The following is a 22,842-nucleotide window of genomic DNA, read 5'->3' on the forward strand; positions in this document are numbered from 1 at the left end:
GCATACATATCACATAGCATATCTGACCATCCGGTCACACAATCAAACCCTTCCGGGTACAGTATAGTGAGAAGACTCACCTCGTGAATACTGAAAGCTAGCAAATCCTGAAATCACTCGTGCTCGATCCGCTGAGCTACAACCTCCCTATAACATCATATATCTCTTATTAACACTTTTATCTTCTAAGTTTAACTGCCCCTAAGAAGTCACACATAGGTCAACTCTGGTCAACGGTCAACTTGACCGGACTCGGCGAGTGCCATGGCGACTCGGCGAGTCTAGACGTCCTCCAATTCTCTAAAACTCCCTTTCTACTCGTCGAGTATCCTCCTTGACCCGACGAGTTACTCCTGGAAGAATCGCGGGGCCACCCCGACTCAACTCGCCGAGTCTGAAGAACAACTCGACGAGTCCCAGTAAATCTTCAAGCTACTCGCCGAGTCTGTTCGTCGAACTCGGCGAGTCCATGCCATGCAACTGCTCAAACTGCATCCTAAGGTCAGAACCGCTCCGACCATTCCTAGGTCTGGCCTTCCTAGGCTGATCCATCACGTAAGGTCCTCATTTCAGTGCTCATGATACACCCCATGATTCATAATTCACATTTTGACCTAAGGCATAAGGATTCCAATCCAAAACCTTCATCAATTCCCGAAATGTACAGGCATGGGACATTCTGGACCTCCAAAGGTCCCAATACAGGGTTACAATCGTTTAGGGGACTAGGGTAACATTCAATCTAGCCATAAAAGGGTTCCATAAACCCTAATTCCATAAACACATCAACATAGCAGAGTATACTCGAATTCTTACCTGGATGATGTACTCTCTGTGTCCCCAATCCTCAGAACGTGACTCCCTTGCTGTTCCTTTAGCCAAGCCCTTCTCTTCCTTTCACAACAACTCTTCTATAATCAACAATGGCCTATAATCTTGCTCCAGATGCACACAATCGATTTAGGGTTCTTCTCAGAAGGCTAAAATGAACAATGACGGCCAATAAGTCCCTTTTATACGTCCCAAACCTGAACGGTTAGGGTTTTCGCTAAACAGCGCAGACTCGCCGAGTCCATATCTGGACTCGTCGAGTCCAGTCGCGAACCCGCGACCAGGTCTGCGATCCTACTCGGCGAGTCTAGGCTCCAACTCGCCGAGTCCCCTCTTAAAACACCCCAAAAACATAATTTTAACAATACCTGAGATTCCGGGCTGTTACATAACCCATACTCTCGAATTAGTGACAATTGATTATGTCCAATCCATACTCTCGGACTAGGGACAATGACTATGTCTAATCCATGCTCCCAGATCAATGACATATTTTAAAGTTCTATTATATGTGTATAACTCACTCGTACTCATAAGAAGATACTACCCAATATTTCCCATAATTAATTTAGGTTTACTATTTATCCTAAATCATCATATATAATCAGGTACGTTATTTAACACGTATTTCAAGCAACATCAAATAACTCGCACATAAACATATATTTAATACTTCAATTAATACTTGTATTAAAATCATGTTCATGAAAGAAACTATGCACTCACTTGTTAAAACGATGATTATAAACTCGGGCAGTGCTTCGCTTCTAACGATTCTATTTTCCTTCGACGAAACCTAACATTATTATCGCTAAGTTTTAGTCTAATCTTTATTGTGACTAATTATTAGTCTAGATTCATCATTAACTCAAAGTATACTTTCATGATCTATCAAGTAAGGAACAACCAGGTAGGATCATATAGGAGGTAGAGTCCGTTTGGTATACGAAGTATACTATTTGAAAATCTCACTTTAAACACCTCACTAAATCACAACCTAGACATCTGGTGGTTGTCGACGCCAACAAAATTAATACCCTAAATATTACACACTAAAATAGTATATAGTGGTAAAGGGATCGTATCCATGGAGATTGGTTCAATTTAAATCTCTATGTAAATCACTTGTTCAAGTATCTGTAAAACAAAGTGAAAGTAAAATGGGGGGTTTAATTCTTTTTGATTATTTGACAAAATTAAAACTAGCTAGAATGTAATTATGACAAGTAAACAAGTAAAAAAAAGCTGATTAAAATCAATGAAGTGAAATTGGTTGATTTTGGGATACATCACATGGATGATATAATTGACTTATCATTAGATTAAAAGGAACAACACTTGTGAATTGGTTTAACTTGACTATGGTAATTCATAAGCACAAATCACCTCAACTCTTCTTAGATATTAAAATGGTTAGAGGAGGTGTAACACATTCCCTTAATTAAAGTCACAAAATCAATGAAGCATATAATCTTATGAAAATCAATTAGCTTTGAGTTCTAAGAGTTACCAAGCCCATAAGATAATCAAATGCTTACATTATCATTATGGAGGAAACGTTCCCATGGTTTAAATGAAATGAAAACAAACATAGAAACCATTTGTTGCTTACCAATCTCAAAGTCCATTACCTAACCAAGAAATTGATCAACAAAAATATATGTTTATTCTTCTAAGCTCATCATAAAAAGATGTTTAACTAGAGAACATTTCTCTAAACTTCAAACACAAGGTAATAATAGTCTTCAAAACAACCAATCATCCATGGGATTAAACCCTAATCAACCAAATGATAATTTAGCCAAGCATGGCCAAGATAGAAGAAATACAAGGTAGTTTAGAAATACCAAACATTGTTCTAAGTGCAAGATGGAAAGAAATAACACTAGTCTTCAAAATCTTCAAATCTTCCAAAACCTTATTGGGAGAAAAATGAGTGGTTCCTCCAAGTGTTCATGTGTAGAATGCCTCCAATCTCTAGCAAAAAAGGTGCTAATCTCGGATTCAAAAGTTGCACAGAAGCCATCCACCAACCTTCCCAAAATAGAGTCAACAAGTCAACCCCCGGAATCACCTCAACACCATTCACACGGACCGCGTATGGATCCACGCGGACCGCGTGGGTCTCGTTGATTGCATGCCTTGGCCCATTAAAATACAATCCAGTCCAATCTTCTAATTTATGCACTAGCCCACATGCACAACTATTAGGAGCCTCATTGTGTTATTCCAAAGCCTCCAATGATGATCCAACGCTCCTTCAATCTTCCGTAGCTCGAGTTCTCGTCCAAAGATTAAGTCCAACGCGCTTATTGCTTAAATTGACACCGAGCCCAATTGCACCACCTCAAGTTTACAAGCAATCTACAAGCCTCCAATTGTCTCGTACTCCTTCAATACCTCCAGTAACGAATAGTCTTCAGTAAATCCTGCAAAATAAGCTCAAAAGACTAGAAAGCACCCGACAAAAGAAAAAATAATAAAAAGAGAAAATATGCATGAAGCTTAACTAAAATGATATGATTTTAACTAAAAATAAACTATGAAAAGAAGTAAATAAAATGAAACTATCAAATCACCCCAAGCTTGAACCTTACTTGTCATCGAGTAAGACAAGACTAAAATGAACTTGAGATGAGCTATCCTAAAAAGAAAAATAAATGAACATCTTAGGTAGAAATTCACGACACGCCCTAAAAATAAAAACATATAATCCATTTTTAGGGTAAGAATCGCTTTAAGGGACGAGCCTTTGTTACCTTTCTAGCAAGGGATACATGTTGATCAAGATGCAAAAACGAGCATACATACTTCACTAGTATAGTTTATGTGACATGGTTTCGTGGTATGATCTAGCCCACTAGCCATAAGAAAGTGTCCCTCGGTTAGAATGTTCCTCACTCCTCACAACTTCAACCCCACGTCAATAAATAAAACCTAGAAAAAGATAACTTAGGCCAAAAATGGTAAGGAACGAGCTATGTACAAGAGTTTGCAAACTACAATCATCTTGAAGAGTAAGTGCTTCCACCAAAATAAGATCCATGTAGAGCAAAGAGTCGAGCACGCGATGAGTGAAGAGTGTCATCGTAGTTGCCAACAAAAATGATATTTAACTAGAAAAACATCAAACTAGAAACAAATTACATGAGCTAAAATCCGAGAAAGGCTAAACATCTACAAAAGCAACAAATTGATACTGTAGTGACAAAGAACATGGTTTGACATGCGGAATTAAAGCTTGCATAATTGAACATGGTGATTTGGGTGTTTAAGAGATATATTGAATGTATATGGTGTTACAAAAAAAGGATCTAGATCTAGACTACATAATTAACACACACTTACACACTCACTTTTACATCTCTCAAGCACACCTCTACAAGTGGTATGAACCCACTATTTATAGAGGTGTTTACATGTCTCTCTCACTCTCTAACAAATGGGTCTAAAGGCAAATACTCCACATGCAAGTGGGTTTTACAAAAGTCAAACATTTACAAAGTCATGAATGAATAACTTTGCACCCCAACATTCTCCCCCTCAAAGTTAGGAATGAATGACCCACTTAAAATCTTCCAAAATCAAGCACTACGCGGTTCGAGCCTCAAAGGTGACACATGTCAAAATGATCTTCAATCTTCAATTCTTCCATGACTCTTCAATTTGGGCTCTAGGATGTGAGACCATACAAACCAAGCAGCAACGAATGATTAACTCCAAATAATCACCCCAAAGTTGCGCATAAAAACACACCCCAAAAATCTTCAATAAACCAAACCCATTTCGAATATATCACTTCCGAACTTCCAATTGCATCATCTCGTAATCTTCAAAAACTTCAAGATCACTTCGGTCTTCAAATCCGCGTAATATGAAAAATTCAAGTTCGAATTTCCATATAAAACTTCTCCCCCTTTTTATAATCGAAATTTGATTATAAAACTCCAAGGAAAAAGAACGTGCTCTATTTGGAATTTTTCATGTTAAAACTCCCCCTTAACATGTGGCATAAACATTGTGCTTCAATCCGAAAAATTCAAAAAATATTGAATTTTTAGCTTCGTTCACGGATTGTCTTTGACAAAGTTTCTCAAAAATGGGTAGAAATCGTCAATTTCAAAATTCTGCAGTGACCCGTTGCGCCAAAAACAGCCAAATATGCGAAACACACTCCCATTTGCGAAACTGGGTAAAATGTGTAAATTCACACAAACTGCGGGGACCAGATTTGAAAATTCTGCAATTTCAGCATTTTATGACCCCATTTGCGAAGTTGGGTACAAACTGTCAAAAATGTGAAACTACAGGCATTCGTTTTGATAATTTCTGCATAATGTTCAAACTTGCGAAGTTGGATTATTTTTGTCATTTCTTAAAAAGAGCAGGGACCAAATGCGAAACTCTTGGCTTTCTTCTTCATTGAACTGGTAATAACAGACTTCGCATTTTCATTCTTATACCCTTCGCATCCCTTCGCATGTTTCAATCGCCAAAATGCGAATCATAATGAGATGAATTCGCATTTTGATTCCAATACAAAACTCCAAATGCGAATTAAACACTCCTTGCAGATGCGAACCAAAAATTTATATGCGAACTCAACTAAGATACGAACTTAATTCCCAATCTAAGTTTTCTTCCCAGTCGACTTTGCTTTTACAGGCCAATCTATTATTGATCCCAAATCAACCTTATGCGAACTAAAATGCAGTATCAATCAACTTCGCATAATCGATCGACTTCTCAAAAAAATCGACTATTGACAATCGATCCTTCGCGTTTCAGTCAAGATCAACCCCAAATTTGCGAACATCTCAAAATCGATTTCGTGTACACACTCGTAATCGACTTGCTTTAACAGGTAATCATCTATCGTTCACCATCGACTACAATCATACAAATGCGAACCCAATTTCTTTTATCTTTTCGCATCCTCCTTCAATCGATCGATTCCAATCATGCGAACAACACTCAATCAAAATCGAGTTCCAAAATCGAATGTTAACCATTTTAGTCGATATCGACTCCCAAAATCAATCCTTTGCCCTTCGCTTTTCATGAGCAAGACGTATTCCAAAATCGACAATCAATGAACACAGATTCCAAATATTCGAATTCAACAATCAATTCTCTTCATCTGTTCGCTCTTCATCCATTTCATTACAGGAACCCCAATCGATCCTCAATATCGATTCCAAATCCAATTTTCAGTAAATCAAAATCAAGAACGAAATTATTGAGTTCTCAATTACAGCTCGATCATAATCGACTGATAATTATCCAAAATAGATTCAGTCGATTCACAAGTTCAAAATCACAAATCGTTGATTGATTTTCATAATCGAAAAAGAAAACTCATTCAACCTGTTCTTCATCATTGTTCATAATGTTCTTGAGTGTTCATCGCAATCAAAGAAACAGTTGACGATTTCTCAAGATTGAGATCATAATCAGTAAAGTAAAATCGATTCACTGGTTTTGAATAACAATTACTTCAAATCAATAAAGAGGAACATTGAATCGAAAACGGAATTCAAGATCAAAAACGATGAAGAACAGAACATCCAATAGTACAACTTGTAAAGCTTGTGTACAAGTCAGTTTGATACAGACTCAATCATTTAGGAATCGGATCAACCACATTTGAGCTATCGAATATTACAATTTGGGCTCAATTAAAGAATGAACAGTAAGATCCACTTTTTGGGCTAAATCACGAAATGAACAGTATTCGACAATTTGATTGGGCTTGGACATTTGAACAATGAATAGTAAACAAATTTTGATTTTATTTTTGGTTTGGATTTGATCTAAACAAAAATTGATTGGATCAACAATGAGGTTTGAAACGAATTAGATCCAATGAATCAAAACGATCAAAAATCAAAAACGTTACGCACGATTTCAACGAAATTAAGAGAGATCATAGAGAGAGACTCACCAAAATTGTTCAAGTTGCGACAAAAATTGCCAAACCGAGAATCGTTCTTCAAAAGTCACGTTGATCGTGAAAACCAAGCTCTGATACCAATTGTAGTGGTGTTGATTCTGATGGCATGTGCGGAATAAGAAAAGATCTAGTGATTCATCATACAAATTCAAGAACACAAGGAGTAAATAATTCTTTGTAAGCTCATATTAGATCTAGAAAGAATATACAAATGAGTTTGTACAAGTTTCTCTCTCTAGTCTAACACTCCATATGGACTCTTACATAATGGGAGTCACTCACTTCCTATTTATAGGAAAAGACTCAACTCATTTACACATACAAAGAGGAAAGCCTAAACAATACATCCAAGCATGACTTTGCACCCTAACAGATACAACTCTGTGGCCCGACCTTTTCTTTGATTATTATATTTATTTTATTTTATTTTTATTTATTTATTTTTGACAACAAAACCCCAAGGACATGTTACAAATACAATAACTTAAGACACAAAGAGGAAAACACTAAAAAATATATAATTACATTCGCATTTTATGATTGCAATAATATCCGACTTTTCAAACCTTTTTTTACTAGACTTCAAAAGACTATAACCAACAAACATAAGGCTCAAATTTCATGAAAGATTAAAAATTGACTTCTCCAAATAAGTTGGTTATATATGAAATTTCACGTACACAAACTAAATACTAGACTTTATTGAAATTTTTGGTAAATTGACGCAAAAATTTTCAAACGACACTTTTGAAACAATTTACTTTAACTCACAAAACAAACCAACAAATATAAGGCTCAAATTTCACGAAAGATTAAAAATTGACTTCTCCAAATAAGTTGGTTACATATGAAATTTCACGTACACAAACTAAATACTAGACTTTATTGAAATTTTTGGTAAATTGACGCAAAATTTTTCGAATGACACTTTTGAAACAATTTACTTTAACTCACAAAACAAAACAAAATTGGAAGAAAAAAAAGGTTGTTGTCTTTTCTTAGCCTCACTTTTTTAGTTTACCACAGGAGTTTTACAAGTATAGCCTGAAAATAAAAATACAAAACTATATACAACTAGAAACAGAATCTAAGTCTAACCCAAACATGAGGCCAAACGAGCACAACTACACTAAGGCTAATTCGAGATCAAGTGGGAAAAATATGTCTAAATCATAAAATAATGAGATATGATGTGAATTGTAGCTGTTAGACACTGAAGATCTCAAAATAGCAAAATCTATCTTTTATTCCTTTCTTTGGGGTTTGATTGTGGCTTGTGAGGAAAATTCATGTGAGGGACTAGTCGGCACGGAGCTAAGTTGTCCCCTTACTTATGCCACATTTGACATGAGTCGATTCATATGCACAACTACTTGCACTCTCTCCCCACGTATATGTAAGAGAATAAGCAACAACTGAAAGTCCCTAAGAGCGATTCTTATTTGTTATGTGAGTTTCCAAAAGAATTGTAATTAAGGCGTGTCGTGTCTTTCAAGTAAAGATGTTCGAAGATGAGAATAAAGAGATAACAAAAATGCATGAGTGCTTATGCCCTAAGCTAAATGTCGTGCAAAAATAAAAAGTGAAAAGGAAGAAAATAAAATCTTTTTGGAATTTAAAAAAAATAAAAATAAATGAATGTAATTTAAGGCTAAATGCTATGCAACCTAATTAAAATGCATGAGAAATCAAAAAGAAAAAGGAATACCCCACCCAAGCTTAGAAATAAGCATTGTCATCAATGCTTGGGGCGAGGCGAAAGTACCTAGACCGGGGGATCGGGAGGAGGATATGGGTATTGGGGGTAGGGGTAAGGGTAAGGTGGAGGTGGATAAGGATGGGTGGGTGGAGGGTATGGATAGGGAGGAGGAAGTGGGACATTCTCGAAATGGTTTTGTGATTGGTGCCACCCCCACATATGGTGCATCTGTTGGGACATGATTTGGTTGGAGACACAATGAGTCTCAAACTGTTCGGCAAAATTAGGGGGAAGCGTGTAATATCCGGGAGGTGCTTGGGATTGAGCGTGTTATGGACCATGGGTGGGCTCATCATCAGGCTAGTCATCCACATGCATCTCGTCATCATCTTGATCATGGAGCGCATCCTCATTGACTGATTGAATGATGGTCCTCGCGAGTCTCCACTGAGTGCGATCGTGGAAGGTGAAGTTGGCAACTCGATGGTCGGGAAGAATGAGATATCCGTCCCCTTGAGGACAATACCATGTAAAATTGCTCCTGTTCCTACGACAGATGTGATGCATGTTTGTGAGAACCCGCTCATCCAAGAGAATTTTGCTGGCGACGGGCGTGTAGTCGTCCGGAAGCTCAATGTCAAGACTGCGGGCTAAAAGGGTGACAAATCCTCCAATGCAAATATCACCGGTTGTTTTGGCTCTCATGAGTGCGTATTGAAAGCTAGTCACTGAATTTGTACAAATGATTTCTTTTCATTATAAGTAAAATGTCGTTTGTAGTGAAACCATTGTTATCGAGTCTTGAAATATGTAAGCATGCTTTCCAAGAAAATCCAATATTTTCTAACATGTTTGCTTGTTACTGTATAAAGATATGTTCCGTTTGAAAACCCTGGCTACCACCAGTATGCAATGTATGTTCTGTTTGAAACCCTGGCTACCACCAGTGTGTAAAGTATATTCTGTTTGAAACCCTGGCTACCACCAGTAGATACGGTATATTTCGTTAGAAAACCCTGGCTACCGCCAGTAAGTAAAGTAGTTTTATTACTTAAAATAAAACCAAGATTGTGTCCCTGGAATACCCTTCAGTAAGTAGATAGGTAGTCTTATTGATTAAATAAAACTATGGAAGAAGAGATCCTATAAACAAAGGTTAGTTGATAGTATTATGAGTTTGTATAACCATACTAATATGACAGATGGACCTCCTTGATGTTTCTTCAGGCGTCGTACGATTTACAAAAATTGTCACCTCAGGCGTGCCCGCCTAACTATAGCTAACAGTTCAGGTGTGGGATTGTCAGTCCCGAATAGATCTATCCATAAATTTCACGCTCTCCCTCCAAGAGACTCTGATTATACTAACGGAGAGGATTTATTTGGTACCCCCAAGGGCATAACGAAGATAAGTCTCACAATCCAGTATTAACTAGTTTACGTGTAGTTCGGTTGTTCTCGAGTTCGAAATCGTTAGTAATTGATGCAGAGTATAAATAATTATACATAAAATAATTATTTAGTAAGATACTCTTGTTATGTGTATGGATAAAATAAATATGTCATAGTTTATATGTTTGACTTTGCATGAAGTTTGATTATGTAAAACCGGTAATGAAATCCCCAAACTATACATATTATAGTTTGACTGGAAAGTTGTGTCATGTACTGTTCTGAAAACTATGCAATTATGTTTAGAAAACGTCCCTTATGCTCCGCATATTACAAAAGGGATAAAGTATCTAAATGTTTAACGTGAAACTTGTTGTAATTGCATCAGTTTTTAACTTGTGAAAACGTTTATGTTTGGTTTGTATCCCCCCTAAAAATATTATAAAATCTTATAAAAGAGTAGGGGTATGAACTCACGGTTTAACGTAGGTTTCGGGTGTACGATCGGTTATGAGTGCTGAGTGTCAACTGATGTTTTGTACGCAAGTGGATCCTATTAACATATAGTAACACATACATGCATTAGATTAAGGTATCCCATGACAAAACATGACGGGAAACCGCCCTAAAGACTTGGAAATGCTTGAACTAAATGTCGGAGCCATAAATGATCGAACGAGGGAGGTGTATGGCCACAAAATCAAGGGTTTTGGTGTATGTGCGGCCAGGATGTGTGTGCGGTTGCACACAGGGGTGCGCGACCGTACACAATCCATTTATGCTTCAAAAGTCGATTTTTAAATGTTTTAAGGCTCAAACCAAGTCCAACTAAAAGATAGGGGTCAAACTTTCACTTTAGAGGGTCTTTGAGGTGTGTACGACCACCTTATGAAGGTGTGCGGCCGTACACCTTCAAGTGACGAAGAACATGAAGATTTTTAGGTTTAAATCAAGGTATCTTACCAATATAACAAGCTAAATGGTGGAGTACTTCACGTTTTTAGGCCCTTAGAGTGTTCTTGGATGAAGTTTCTAGAGAGAGAAAGTAGAGTGCAGCGAAAAGAAAGGAATGAGTGAAGGGGGTCACCCTATATATATATATATATATATATATATATATATATATATGGGTGAGTGTGTGGCTGGAAGATGGGTGTGCGGCCGTACACCCATGTATGCGGCCGTACACACCTCTCAAGAGGGTGTATGGCCCGGTTTTGTCTCTATACGACTTGTTGACTCATTTCTAATCTCATTCCTGATTGTACTCAAGCTTAGAACACTTAAACGAACTCTTAAACGGCGTTAAAAGGTAACAAAATCGAGTTCAATGTTGATAAATTTGAACAAGCGTACAGAATAAAAGTTTCAGGTTGTCACATTTTTGGACGTTTCAAGTTCTCTCACCATATCAATGGGTCAAAGGCACCAATGTCGGCCCATTATTTGACAGATAGGATGGATAGTTTTTATGTGATTGTTTGTTTGTGTGAAGACCATCGGGGTAGTCTGTGGCGCTTGGATATCAGACCATGGGGGGAGCTCGTGGCATTCCAGGGTAAGACCGTGGGGGGGAGCCCATGACACTTGGATATCAGACCACGAGGAGGGGGGAGGGGACTCCGACACTTAAGACCATGGGGGTAGCATGTGACATCCCCATTTTTACGGCCATAAAAGACCGATTTTGTTTATGCTTTATAAAAATCAGAGTATCTCTTTTAATAAAAAATGTTGCGGAATTTGTTCCCAGAAAAACATGATAATCGCGTTATCAAAGCATTTCTAAAGAAATATATTTTTTATTCACTTTTAAAATATTTGGGATGTCATCGTCAATGCAGAAACATAAGCATAAACAGAACTTACATTCATTTACACTAGTGATCTACATCTCTTTTAAATCTCTCAGTGTAATGTGAGTTCATATAAACACATGTGATATAAATAAACTGAGTGGGTCAGGTTGGAAAACCTAGTGAGTACATAGGGTTTTCAACCCACAATAATATAATTATTATGTTTAAACAATCAAACAATCAACCCAATTACCCATCCCCATTATCCTCTTTATTCTTAAGGATCTACCCTAAGAATCAGCTATTTCTCATTCATTCATTCCTAAGGATCATCCTAAGGAAACAACATGAAGTTCATTGTTGCCAATGACACATTGGTCAAGCGCAACTGCTAATATTGTCACTTAGGCGCATCTGCCATAATTGGGACATTTTCTATGAGGCGCTTCTGCCGGTATTGACCTTTAAATGCTACTGTCATGGTCATAAGGCTCCCTATTAGGCGCAGCTGCCGATACTGTCCTTAGAGCACAACTGCTACGACGTTTACCATAGATCTAAATCATCTACGGGTTGTGGCGCAGCTGCCAGTGCTCATCTATAGGGTACTAGGTCCACTGCTGCCAATGTATACCTATAGGGTGTGACATCCCCAATTTCACGGCCAGAAAAGACCGATTTGTTTATGCTTTGTTTTATAAATCAGAGTGATCGTTTAAAGAAAAAGGTTGCGGAATTTGTTCCCAAAATAAGATATGATAAAAACTTATCAAAAAATTTCTCAAGGAGAATGTATTTTCATTAAATAATAAAACCTCGGGATGTCATGTTCCGATACAGACCAAAAGCATAAACAATATAAAATAGACCTTACAACAGTTATTTATAACTACTGATCTATAATCCAAAACCTCTCGTCAAGTCCACCAACTTATACTCTTGTGTCATTACCTGTAATGCAAAGAAAACTGAGTGGGTCAGGCTTGGGAGCCTGGTGAGCATATAGGGTTTTCAACCCACAATAATACAATTATTATATTCAATTATCAAACAACCAACCCAAATACCCATCCCCATATCTACTTTATTTTCTCAAGGGTTTACCCTAAGAATCCACTATCCTTCATTCATTCATTCCTAAGGATTTACCTAAGGAATTGACACGAAGTCCATTGCTGCCAAAGTTTATCTATCAGGTACTAAATCCATAGTTATCAGGCGCTAACTCCATAGTCATCGGGGTTTACTCAAGCGACGCTAACTCCATAGTCACCAAGGTTCACTTAACAGGCACGAAGTCACATCGTCACCAAGGTTTACTCAATAGGCGCTAACTCCATAGTCACCAAGATTTATACGATAGGCGCTAACTCCATAGTCACCAAGATTTATACGATAGGCGCTAACTCCATAGTCACCAAGGTTTATCTAACAGTAGGCGCTAACTCTATAGTCACCAAGGTTTATCTAACAATAGGCGCTAACTCCATAGTCACCAAGGTTTATACAATAGGCGCTAACTCCATAGTCACCAAGGTTTATCTAACAATAGGCGCTAACTCCATAGTCACCAAGGTTTATACAATAGGCGCTAACTCCATAGTCACCAACTATCCCATCTACCCATGTTCTACCCAACATTTTCGTAGATATAAATACTTACACAGTTTAAATCATTTAACACTTGTATAAAACTTCAATTCCATGCCCATTTCAAATAGACAAATAATATATAACACATAGCACGTATTTCATAGCTAATACTTTATATTTATGTGTTAGAAGAAAGTAACCACACACTAACACATATAAACAACAATATATATACACATAGCACGTATTTTATAAAATACTTCATATCTATGTGTAAGATGAAAGTGACTATACACTCACGCATATAAACAACAATATACTTAATACACTCAAACCATACTTGTATTATTATCGTGTTTATGAAAGGTAGTATACACTCACTTGATCAGAAGATGATCGGACAGCACTACGACTTGCAGAAGTAGTAATCCTCAGCAGATCTGGAAGATCTCCACAAAAATCGAACTTCTCGCGGGTAGAGCTTCGGCTCAGGAACCGCACATCTCGGGATCTTCGGGATCTCGGGACTTGCCTCGGGGCTCGAGAACAATACCGGGGCTTCGGGGTATTTCTGGCACGCAAATCGATGCAAAACGGGAGAGAGAAGAGAGAAAATAGCAACCCTAAACGGATGGCCCTTCAAATCTATTTATAGGGCAAATTTGGCCCTTGCCACGTCGTGGCAACCTTTTTCCACGTCGTGGGCTTGGTCGTCAGAACTTCAAAAATTCATAACCTTCGCATACGAACTCCGTTTTCGACGTTCTTTATATCGCCGCGAAGGTGAGATTATGCTCTACAACTCTCGTTTAGACTCCATTGGCTAATTTTGACTTTATTTTTAATATATTATAAGTATATTACTTATATATTATCTTTAGTAGGCCGGGACAGGAAAACTCCGTTCAAAATTCATAACTCCTTCATCTGAACTCCGATTCCGTCCGTCTTTCCGTCGTTGCACTACTATCGATGAGATCTTCAATTCTCATTTATATCACTAAGGATAGATATCTATCTACCTTAAATTCACTATTTACGTCTCGCTGGGTCGCGCTAGGTCGTGCCGGTTTTGTCGCGAAACTTCGACAGGTCATAACTTCTTCGTTATAACTCGGATTTCGGCGTTCTTTATATGCACGGAAACCTTGTGACATATACTACAACTTGGTTAAGATTAATCCTTATAAATAATCTTCCATAAAAAAGTCATTTTTGATGCTTATCGTCTCTAAATTGACTAGCTCTAATCTACGGGCGTTACATAGGGCACTAGGTCCGTACTACTAATGTTCCTCTATTTCAGCTTTTATCCCTCATCATTCATCTATCCATGTTTTACCCAACATATTTTGTAGATATAAAATACTTTATACAGTTTACATCATTTAAAGCATGTATAAAAATCTTTCACCAGCATAGACAACAAGTATTCAGACAATATGTACACATAGCACGTAATTTATATTAAAATACTTCATATCTATGTGTGTAGCACCTGGTTTGTAACAGCCCGGAATTCCAGGTATTGTTATATTGATGATTTTGGGTGTTTTAAGAGGGGACTCGGCGAGTTGGAGCCTAGACTCGCCGAGTAGAATCGCGGATCTGGTCGCGGGTTCGCGACTGGACTCGACGAGTCCGGATATGGACTCGGCGAGTCTGCGCTGTTTAGCGAAAACCCTAACCGTTCAGGGTTGGGACGTATATGAGGGACTTTATGGCCGTCATTGTTCACCCTAGTTCTGTGAGTGAAACCCTAATCCGATTGTGAGTACCTGGAGCAAGGAAGAAGACCATTATTGATCTTGGAAGTGTTATTTTGCAAGAAAAAGGAGGCTTGGTTAAGGGAACAACAGGAGAAGCCACATTCTGAGGATTGAGGACACAGAGCAACATTAGTCAGGTAATAATTTCGAGTTAATCCCTTCTATGTTGATGTGTATATGGATTTAGGGTTTATTGAACCCTTGTGTGGCTAGATTGAGTGTCTCCTTAGTTCCCCAAGCAATTGGAACCTTTCATTGGGACCTTTGGAAGTCCAGAATGTCCCATGCCTGAGTATTTCGGGAATCAATGGAGGTTTTGGATTGGAATCCTTATACCTTAGGTCAAAATGTAATTATGAGTCATGGGGTGTATTATGAGCACCGAAATGAGGACCTTACGTGATGAATCAGTGTAGGAAGGCCAGACCTATGAATGGTCGGAGCAGTTCTGACCTTAGGAAGCAGTTTGAGCGGTTGCATGGCATGGACTCGCCGAGTCCGATGAACAGACTCGGCGAGTAGCTTGAAGATTTACTGGGACTCGTCGAGTTGTTCTTCAGACTCGGCGAGTTGAGTCGGGGTGGCCCCGCGATTTGTCCAGGAGGAACCCGTCGAGTCAAGGGGGATACTCGATGTGTAGAAAGGGAATCTTAGAGAATCGGTGAGTCAAGGGCGAGTGGACTCAGAGTTGTTGAACTCGGCGAGTCTTGGGGTGACTGGCGAGTTAGATCGCGGGTTGAGTGAAGTCCTGAGTATGGGGACTCGGCGAGTCATAGGGTTGACTCGGCGAGTAAGGTCAGTCAGGGGTTGACTTTGACCTTGTCTTTGGCTAAGGATTGACCAGTGGTTCCAGGGGTATTTTGGTAATTGTTGTTTATTGTTTGAGTTCAGTGCATTGGTGGCTGTCCAGAGGTGGAGATCGTATCAGTGATCGGAGCAGCTTGAGCTATCTGTTCAGTCGACAGTTTCGAGGTGAGTTATCCTCACTATATCGCTAGGGTTTATGGCACCAAGGCCGACCCTTTTTATCGGATGGAAATCCGGGTAGTTGTCATTGTTATGATATAGGCCGGAAGGCATTACACGTTATGGGCCGGAAGGCATTGCTATGTGGACCGGAAGGTCATGGCCTGGAAAGGCGTGTGTATGCATTTAGTATGTTGACTGATTCGTAGGGTAATGTTATGCTAGTGACCGGCTAGACCGATATCTTGTTTAGTGTAATGCTATGATATGTGATCTGTTGATCGATTGTTGTCTATGAACTGCTATATGATTATTTGTTATGTTATATATGCATTTTATGCTTATGGGCCAGAAGGCAATATGTTATGGGCCGGAAGGCAATATGTTATGGGTCGGAAGGCGATTATGTTATGGGCCGGAAGGCGTTGTGTGGTGGACCGGAAGGTCGGCGTGGGTAGGACCGGAAGGTTTACCCAGTAGGGACGAAAGTCCCCTGGGACACATGGACCGGAAGGTCAGGGCCTGGAAAGGCGTATATGTGGTTGGTATTCTGGGGGTATCTCACTAAGCTTTCGGGCTTACAGTTGTGGTTTTATGTTTCAGGTTCTCAAGAGTCTGTGGCAAGGCAAAGGCGTGATCGTACCGTTCCTCGCGTTGGTGTTTTATGATATGAACCTGGGAAAATACTCTATTAAATAATGTATTGAAAACCTTTTTGTAACAACGTTAATAAAATGGGTGATTTTGAAAAGTTTTAATTGTTTTGAAATTTTGGACGTTACATGGTTCCTGGTATGTAAATCTTATTGAGTATTTTCCTTCTTTTTAGCCTTGGACTCGGCGAGTCATAGGTCCGACTCGCCGAGTAAGGACGGGACCCGGGACATGTTTAAGTTGGCGACTCGGCGAGTCCATATTCTGGACTCGGCGAGTCACCGCTGTTGGATGAAACCCTAAGTTTCAGGGGTTGCACCCTATTTAAACGATGTTTTGTGCCTCATATCCGCCCCCATTGCGTCCAGAACACTCCCTCTCGAAGCTCTAACTCCTCTTTTGGTAATTTGGGTGATTTTGGTGCATTTCTTTGAAGTTTTGGAGAGAAGAAGAAGGTAGATCGAGAGGAGAGGAAGAAGATCCAGAATCTTTGTGCCATTTCAGAACTTCTAGAGGTATTGGACTCGAAACCCTCTCTGTCCCTTCATTATTATCTCATTGAGAGCTTGTGATAGCCATTTCAAGGCTTCTTCTAGTCTTGACCTTTGTGTAATGAGCTTATAATGTTGAGGGACTTCGGATCTAGGCATGTTTGGGCTCTAAGGGCTCGGATCTGTAGCCTTTATGGACCCTCATTGCTTGAAAACCTTGGATCTACCATTTTAAGTACATTTTGAACCCTAAAATCCGTATTGGTGAATATCTACACGTAAAGTTGGAAACTTTACGTGTGATTCGTGTTCTAGGAGTCCAGATCTGTGAATGGCATGGACTAGAATCGAGCAAATATGTGTATTTAGTGGGTGCATGGCAACGACTCGGCGAGTCTGTTCGCGAGTCTCCGAGTTTGTCCCCTTTTCGTAGTGTCGAGTGAGCAGTGAGTCACGGGGTGTGACTGAGTGAGTCGGAAGCTGAACTCATCTATGGAGGAACTCGGTGAGTCAATGCCCTGACTCAGCGAGTTCAAGGCAATCTCCTTAGATCAAGAACAGACTCGGCGAGTTGTTTATACAACTCGGCGAGTCGCAGCATAAGTGTTCTTCGGATGAAGATGGACTCGGCGAGCTGTTCATACAACTCGGCGAGTCTTAGCATAAGTGTTCATCGGATGAAGATGAACTCGACGAGTTGTTCATACAACTCGGCGAGTAGGATGAAGGACTTGAATATCAGTTTAGAAGGAGAACTCGTCGAGCCGTCACCTAACTCGACGAGTAGAAACGGGATTCAGGACAATCGTTTGGGTAGGGACTCGGCGAGTTGGAAAGCCAACTCGGCGAGTCGGGTCAACTGAAAGTTGATGCTGACTTTGACTTAGGGCATGATCAGGGGTAAAATGGTCATTTTACCCAAAGGACAGTTAGCAGTGTTCGATTGAGTATGTTGTGGGAATTGCAGCTGGAGGATTTCCGGAGCAGCAACAACAGCAGTAGACAATCAGTTCCCGATCAGATCAGCAGTTACTTCGAGGTGAGTTACCTTCCAGTAGCGGTGGGTCTACGGCCACAATGCCGGCCCACCAGTAGGAGTTGTTGTTAGATGATTGTCTTTGTGATATCATCTTGGTTTGCTACTACCTGATATGTTATGTGCTAGCGTGCCCTGTTTTATGTGATAGAACGAGGATCGATTGTTAGGACCGAAGGGTGGTGCAGACACCCCATAATTTGTCTGACAATATATGATGATATGTTTGCATGCTGACTTGTTATGTTATATGCGATAGAGGTAGTAAGAGGGGACTAGTCCCCGAGGATCGGTTGTCAGGACCGACGGGTAGTCAGCACCCCAGAATGGCTTGACACGGGTAGGACGGCACCCCAGAATGGCCGCACGGGTAGTCGGCGCCCCATAATGGCCGTACCAGGTAGTCAGGCATCCCATAATAGCCTGACAGTAATTGTGTTATGTGTTTGCAATGTATGTGGTAGGTTGGGGGAACTCACTAAGCTTTGTGCTTACGGTTTTCAGTTTTGGTTTCAGGTACCTCCTCAGCTAGGGGAAAGGAGCCGGCGCGGTAGCAGCATGTCACACACACACACACTCTCTTGTTTCCGCAGTTACGAGTTTATTCTGGGATTGATACTCTGATATTTGATTGATCGAATGTTGTTGTTTTCAACTTGGTTTTCGATGTGTAATGGTTTAATCAAACAATGTTTTAACTATTGATGCTTTTATGTAATGTTTTATAACGAAATTTTTGGACGTGAAAATTGGGTCGTTACAATTTGTAAGATGAAAGGGACCATGCACTCACCTGAGAAGATGGTGACTCGGTGCTTGAACAACACTTCGTTACTCTTAACACAATTTTCCTCGACAAAACCAAGTATCAATATGACTAGGGTTTAGTCTAACGTTAACCGCGACTAATTAATAGTCTAGCTATTATTATTATTATATAAGCGTTAAATAACACTCAATATAACTCATAATAATAGCCCAAATAATTATTTTAAGGTCCTAATAATGTTACTATAATTAATTACAAGTTGTATTAAAAATAGCGTAGGCGTAGCTCACTTACAACGAGTTTTTTCGTAAAATCGGACTTCGCTGGAGCAGCGTTCCCGAGCTGAAAGGTTCTTTTCTCGAGGCTTCGGGTGCTAGGGGGTTTACCTAGACTTTAGGGGGGTTAGGATAGGCTAGAGAGAGAGTGTAGAGAGAGAAAGAAGTGGGGAAAGGTGTGAGAAATGAGAGAGCCCGACACTTCTATTTATAGGGTGAAATCCTGACGGACTTGCCGAGTAGGAGGACCTACTCGCTGAGTTGGGGCATGTGGCAGCCTTCTGGTGGTGCCACGTGTCCAATTCTGGTGGTGCCACGTCACCCCTATCGCGTATCATCCTTCAAACTTAGAAAAATCATAACTCTCGCATACGAGCTCCGTTTTTGACGTTATTTTTTTCCACACGTAGGTAAAATCAAGATCTACAACTTTCATTTAGACTCCGTCGGCTAATTCTCGACCGATCTCAAATTTAACAGTAGGAGACGTTTAGACTGTTAAATGACTGCGAAGAATTTGTAACTCCTTCATACGGACTCCGTTTTCGTCTATATTTTTACCGTTGAGTTCCTATTAATGAGATCTTCAACTCTCATTTAGGTCGCGTAAGCCAAAAACCGCTCGAACTAAAATTCGAGTTTCGGGTCGTGCACTGCTAAGCCAAATCTTAAATCATAACTTCCTCATACGAAGTCAGATTTGGGCGTTCTTTTTTTGTATGTTCTCGGTTTAACATATACTACAACTTTTGTTTAGATTGATAAGGCTAAAAGTCGCTCCATCGTAAATTTACTATTTATGCTTCCCGGTGTCATGTCGGTTTTGCCGTAAAACTTCGACGGGCCATAACTTCTTCATTATAACTCGGATTTTGACGTTCTTTATATGTACGGAAACCTTGAGACATATTATACAACTTGGTTAAGACTATTTATTATAGATAATCTTTTGCCGAAAAGTCATTTTCGACACTTATTGTCTCTAAATTGACTAGCCCGGATCTGCGGGCGTTACATAGCCCATGGCAACTATATTTGTTGTGTCACATTATGTGGTTGAATGTAATGTGATATTCTGGGAAACTCACTAATTTTTTGTTTACAATTTATTTGGGTGTTTCAGGTACTTCCGATACAAAAGGGAAAGACTCAGCTTGATGGCACAACATTCACTCTCCAACAATTTCCTCACTTATCTGTTTTGATACTATGATATTTGATATAATATGATGTAATGAATTTTTGGGAACAAGTTATTATGGTATTTTGATTTTTAAAAATAAAAATTTTTACCGAGTGTTTTGGTTGTTACAATATTTTGGTAAAGCGACATAAGACTATTCCCAGCCTCCAAACACATGTTCAATTGGTTTTTGCTTTCCAACCCAAACCTTCTTATATGAAGGAGTATAGCCTAGTGTTTCAACAATTTATGTTCTCAAAGCAGGAATACTGATAAAAGGTTGTGCTTTTATAAGGTGCCTAGTTTCCATAGCAATCAAGCTTGCATCTAGGTCCGGATGATCTTGATAAAGCTTATAGTGTAAAAAAGTATGTGGATCGATATAAGTTATGATTTCAAATATCCACTATGTTTACGTTTACTTGCATGACGTTTTCATTTGCAACCAGATTCTAAGTATAACTTGCATCTTAGAGTCCAAATAGTTGGGCGTGAGTTGATGACCTCAAATTGTCTATGTGTCCTAATGCAATGGATCTTGATTGCTCTAACAAGTTCTTCTTTATCCTTGAAAGAATCTTTTTCCCAACTCTCGCGTAAAATCATTCTTACTCGTTGATTGCGACACATTCCGATTGTCATCAATATTTAAATTTGTTCCTTGCATATTAATAAAAGTTGAAGGTACTTGAACATTCTTGTCAAAAGGTGCTTCTTCATCATTTTCATCTCCAATTCCATCTTCCAAATTTTCATTTAACTCAAATTCATTGTCTATATTCATCACATTAGTTACAATAGCAACTTGGGAGATTATAGAAAAATCGTCATTGTCTATCATGTCTATAATATAATTCATCTACAAAACAAATAAAAAAACAAAATGTAACGCTCTAGAAATTCCAACCAATTTAAACTTTTCAAAAACAACCCAACTTCATAAAGTTATTACAAAAAGGTTTTCAATACATTTATTATCAGAGTATTTCCCAGGACCACATCATAAACACATAAGGCACGAGGAGCGGTACGATCATGCCTTTGCCTTGCCACGGTCTCCAAAAGTACCTGAAACATTTAAACCACAACTGTAAGCCCGAAAGCTTAGTGAGATACCCCCAAAATACCAACCACAATACCATACACAATTCATAACATATTATAACACAGAACAAAACAACCATGCACTTCGGGTCTACTGTATGACTAGATCGCCGCACCGGCCTACAATCCACCTGGTCCACCCTCCGAGTCTAGCCATATACATCAAGTCTACAGTGTGATTGGTCCGCCCGCACCGGGCCTTCAATCCACCTGGTCCACTCTCCGAGTCTACAGTATGACTGGTCCGCCCGTACCGAGCCTTCAGTCGGTCTGGTCCACTCTCCGAGCCTCGGCACATCTGGTCCGCCCTCTTGGGGCCTACAGCCTATTCGGACAACTCGCTGGGCCTTCGGGATAACCGGTCCGCCCTGGGTATGTTGGCCTACAACACAAAGCAGGACCCGCCTCAACCCAACCCCAGTCCAACAACCATGTGCACATAAACATTCAATCATATAATAATTCACACCCAATCAAACCGATCTAGCAGATCACATACATAACATAACATCATCCTAACCAGGATACCGACCTAACCGGTCACTAACATAGCATCATCCTATATACCAGGATACCGACCTTAACCAGGTCTCTAACATATACCATCCTAGCTACCAGGATGCAAACATAGCAAAGCAACAACATAACAACGATACCCGGATTACAATCCGATAAAGGGCCGGCCTTGGTGCCGTAGACCCTGTCGATATAGTGAGGATAACTCACCTCGCAACTGCCGAAACTCTGAGCTGAAGAAGCAGATTCCCGAACCACCGCCTCACCAAAAATCTCGAACTCTCTAAAGCAGCAAAACAATCATTAGTCCAAGCACAACATCCTCCTAAGGGTAAATTAACCAATTTACCCTTAACTCAATCTGGTCCAAGACTAAGGCCCATAATCAAAATATAAAAGGCCCAACACTAGGTAAGCTCTCAAGCCCACTAATGACCCAAAGACCAAAAGTCCGAAGCAAAACCCAATATTGGCCCAATTTACTAAATTGGGCCCACCTCACCAAATGGGCCTAGATCAAAGGTCCATAATAATTAGTGAGTCCAAAATACTCCATCCATAATGTCCAGTCACGGCCCAAGCTCTAATAGCCCAATAACAGCCCAATCTCTTAAGGCCCAAAATGAAAACCCATCAGAGAGAGTACGCTGGGCGTACCCTCCTTGGTACGCTGGGCGTACCCTCCTTGGTACGCTGGGCGTACAACGATGCTCGTGGATTGGGATCAGGACACAGACCCACTACGTTGGGCGTACTCCCATTTACACGGGGCGTAACTCCGCTAAACCACAACTTCTCGTAAGATCTTAATG

The sequence above is a fragment of the Lactuca serriola genome, chromosome 8 (genome assembly GCF_051521515.1).
Source record: "Lactuca serriola cultivar US96UC23 chromosome 8, Lser_US96UC23_V15, whole genome shotgun sequence".
NCBI lineage: Eukaryota > Viridiplantae > Streptophyta > Magnoliopsida > Asterales > Asteraceae > Lactuca > Lactuca serriola.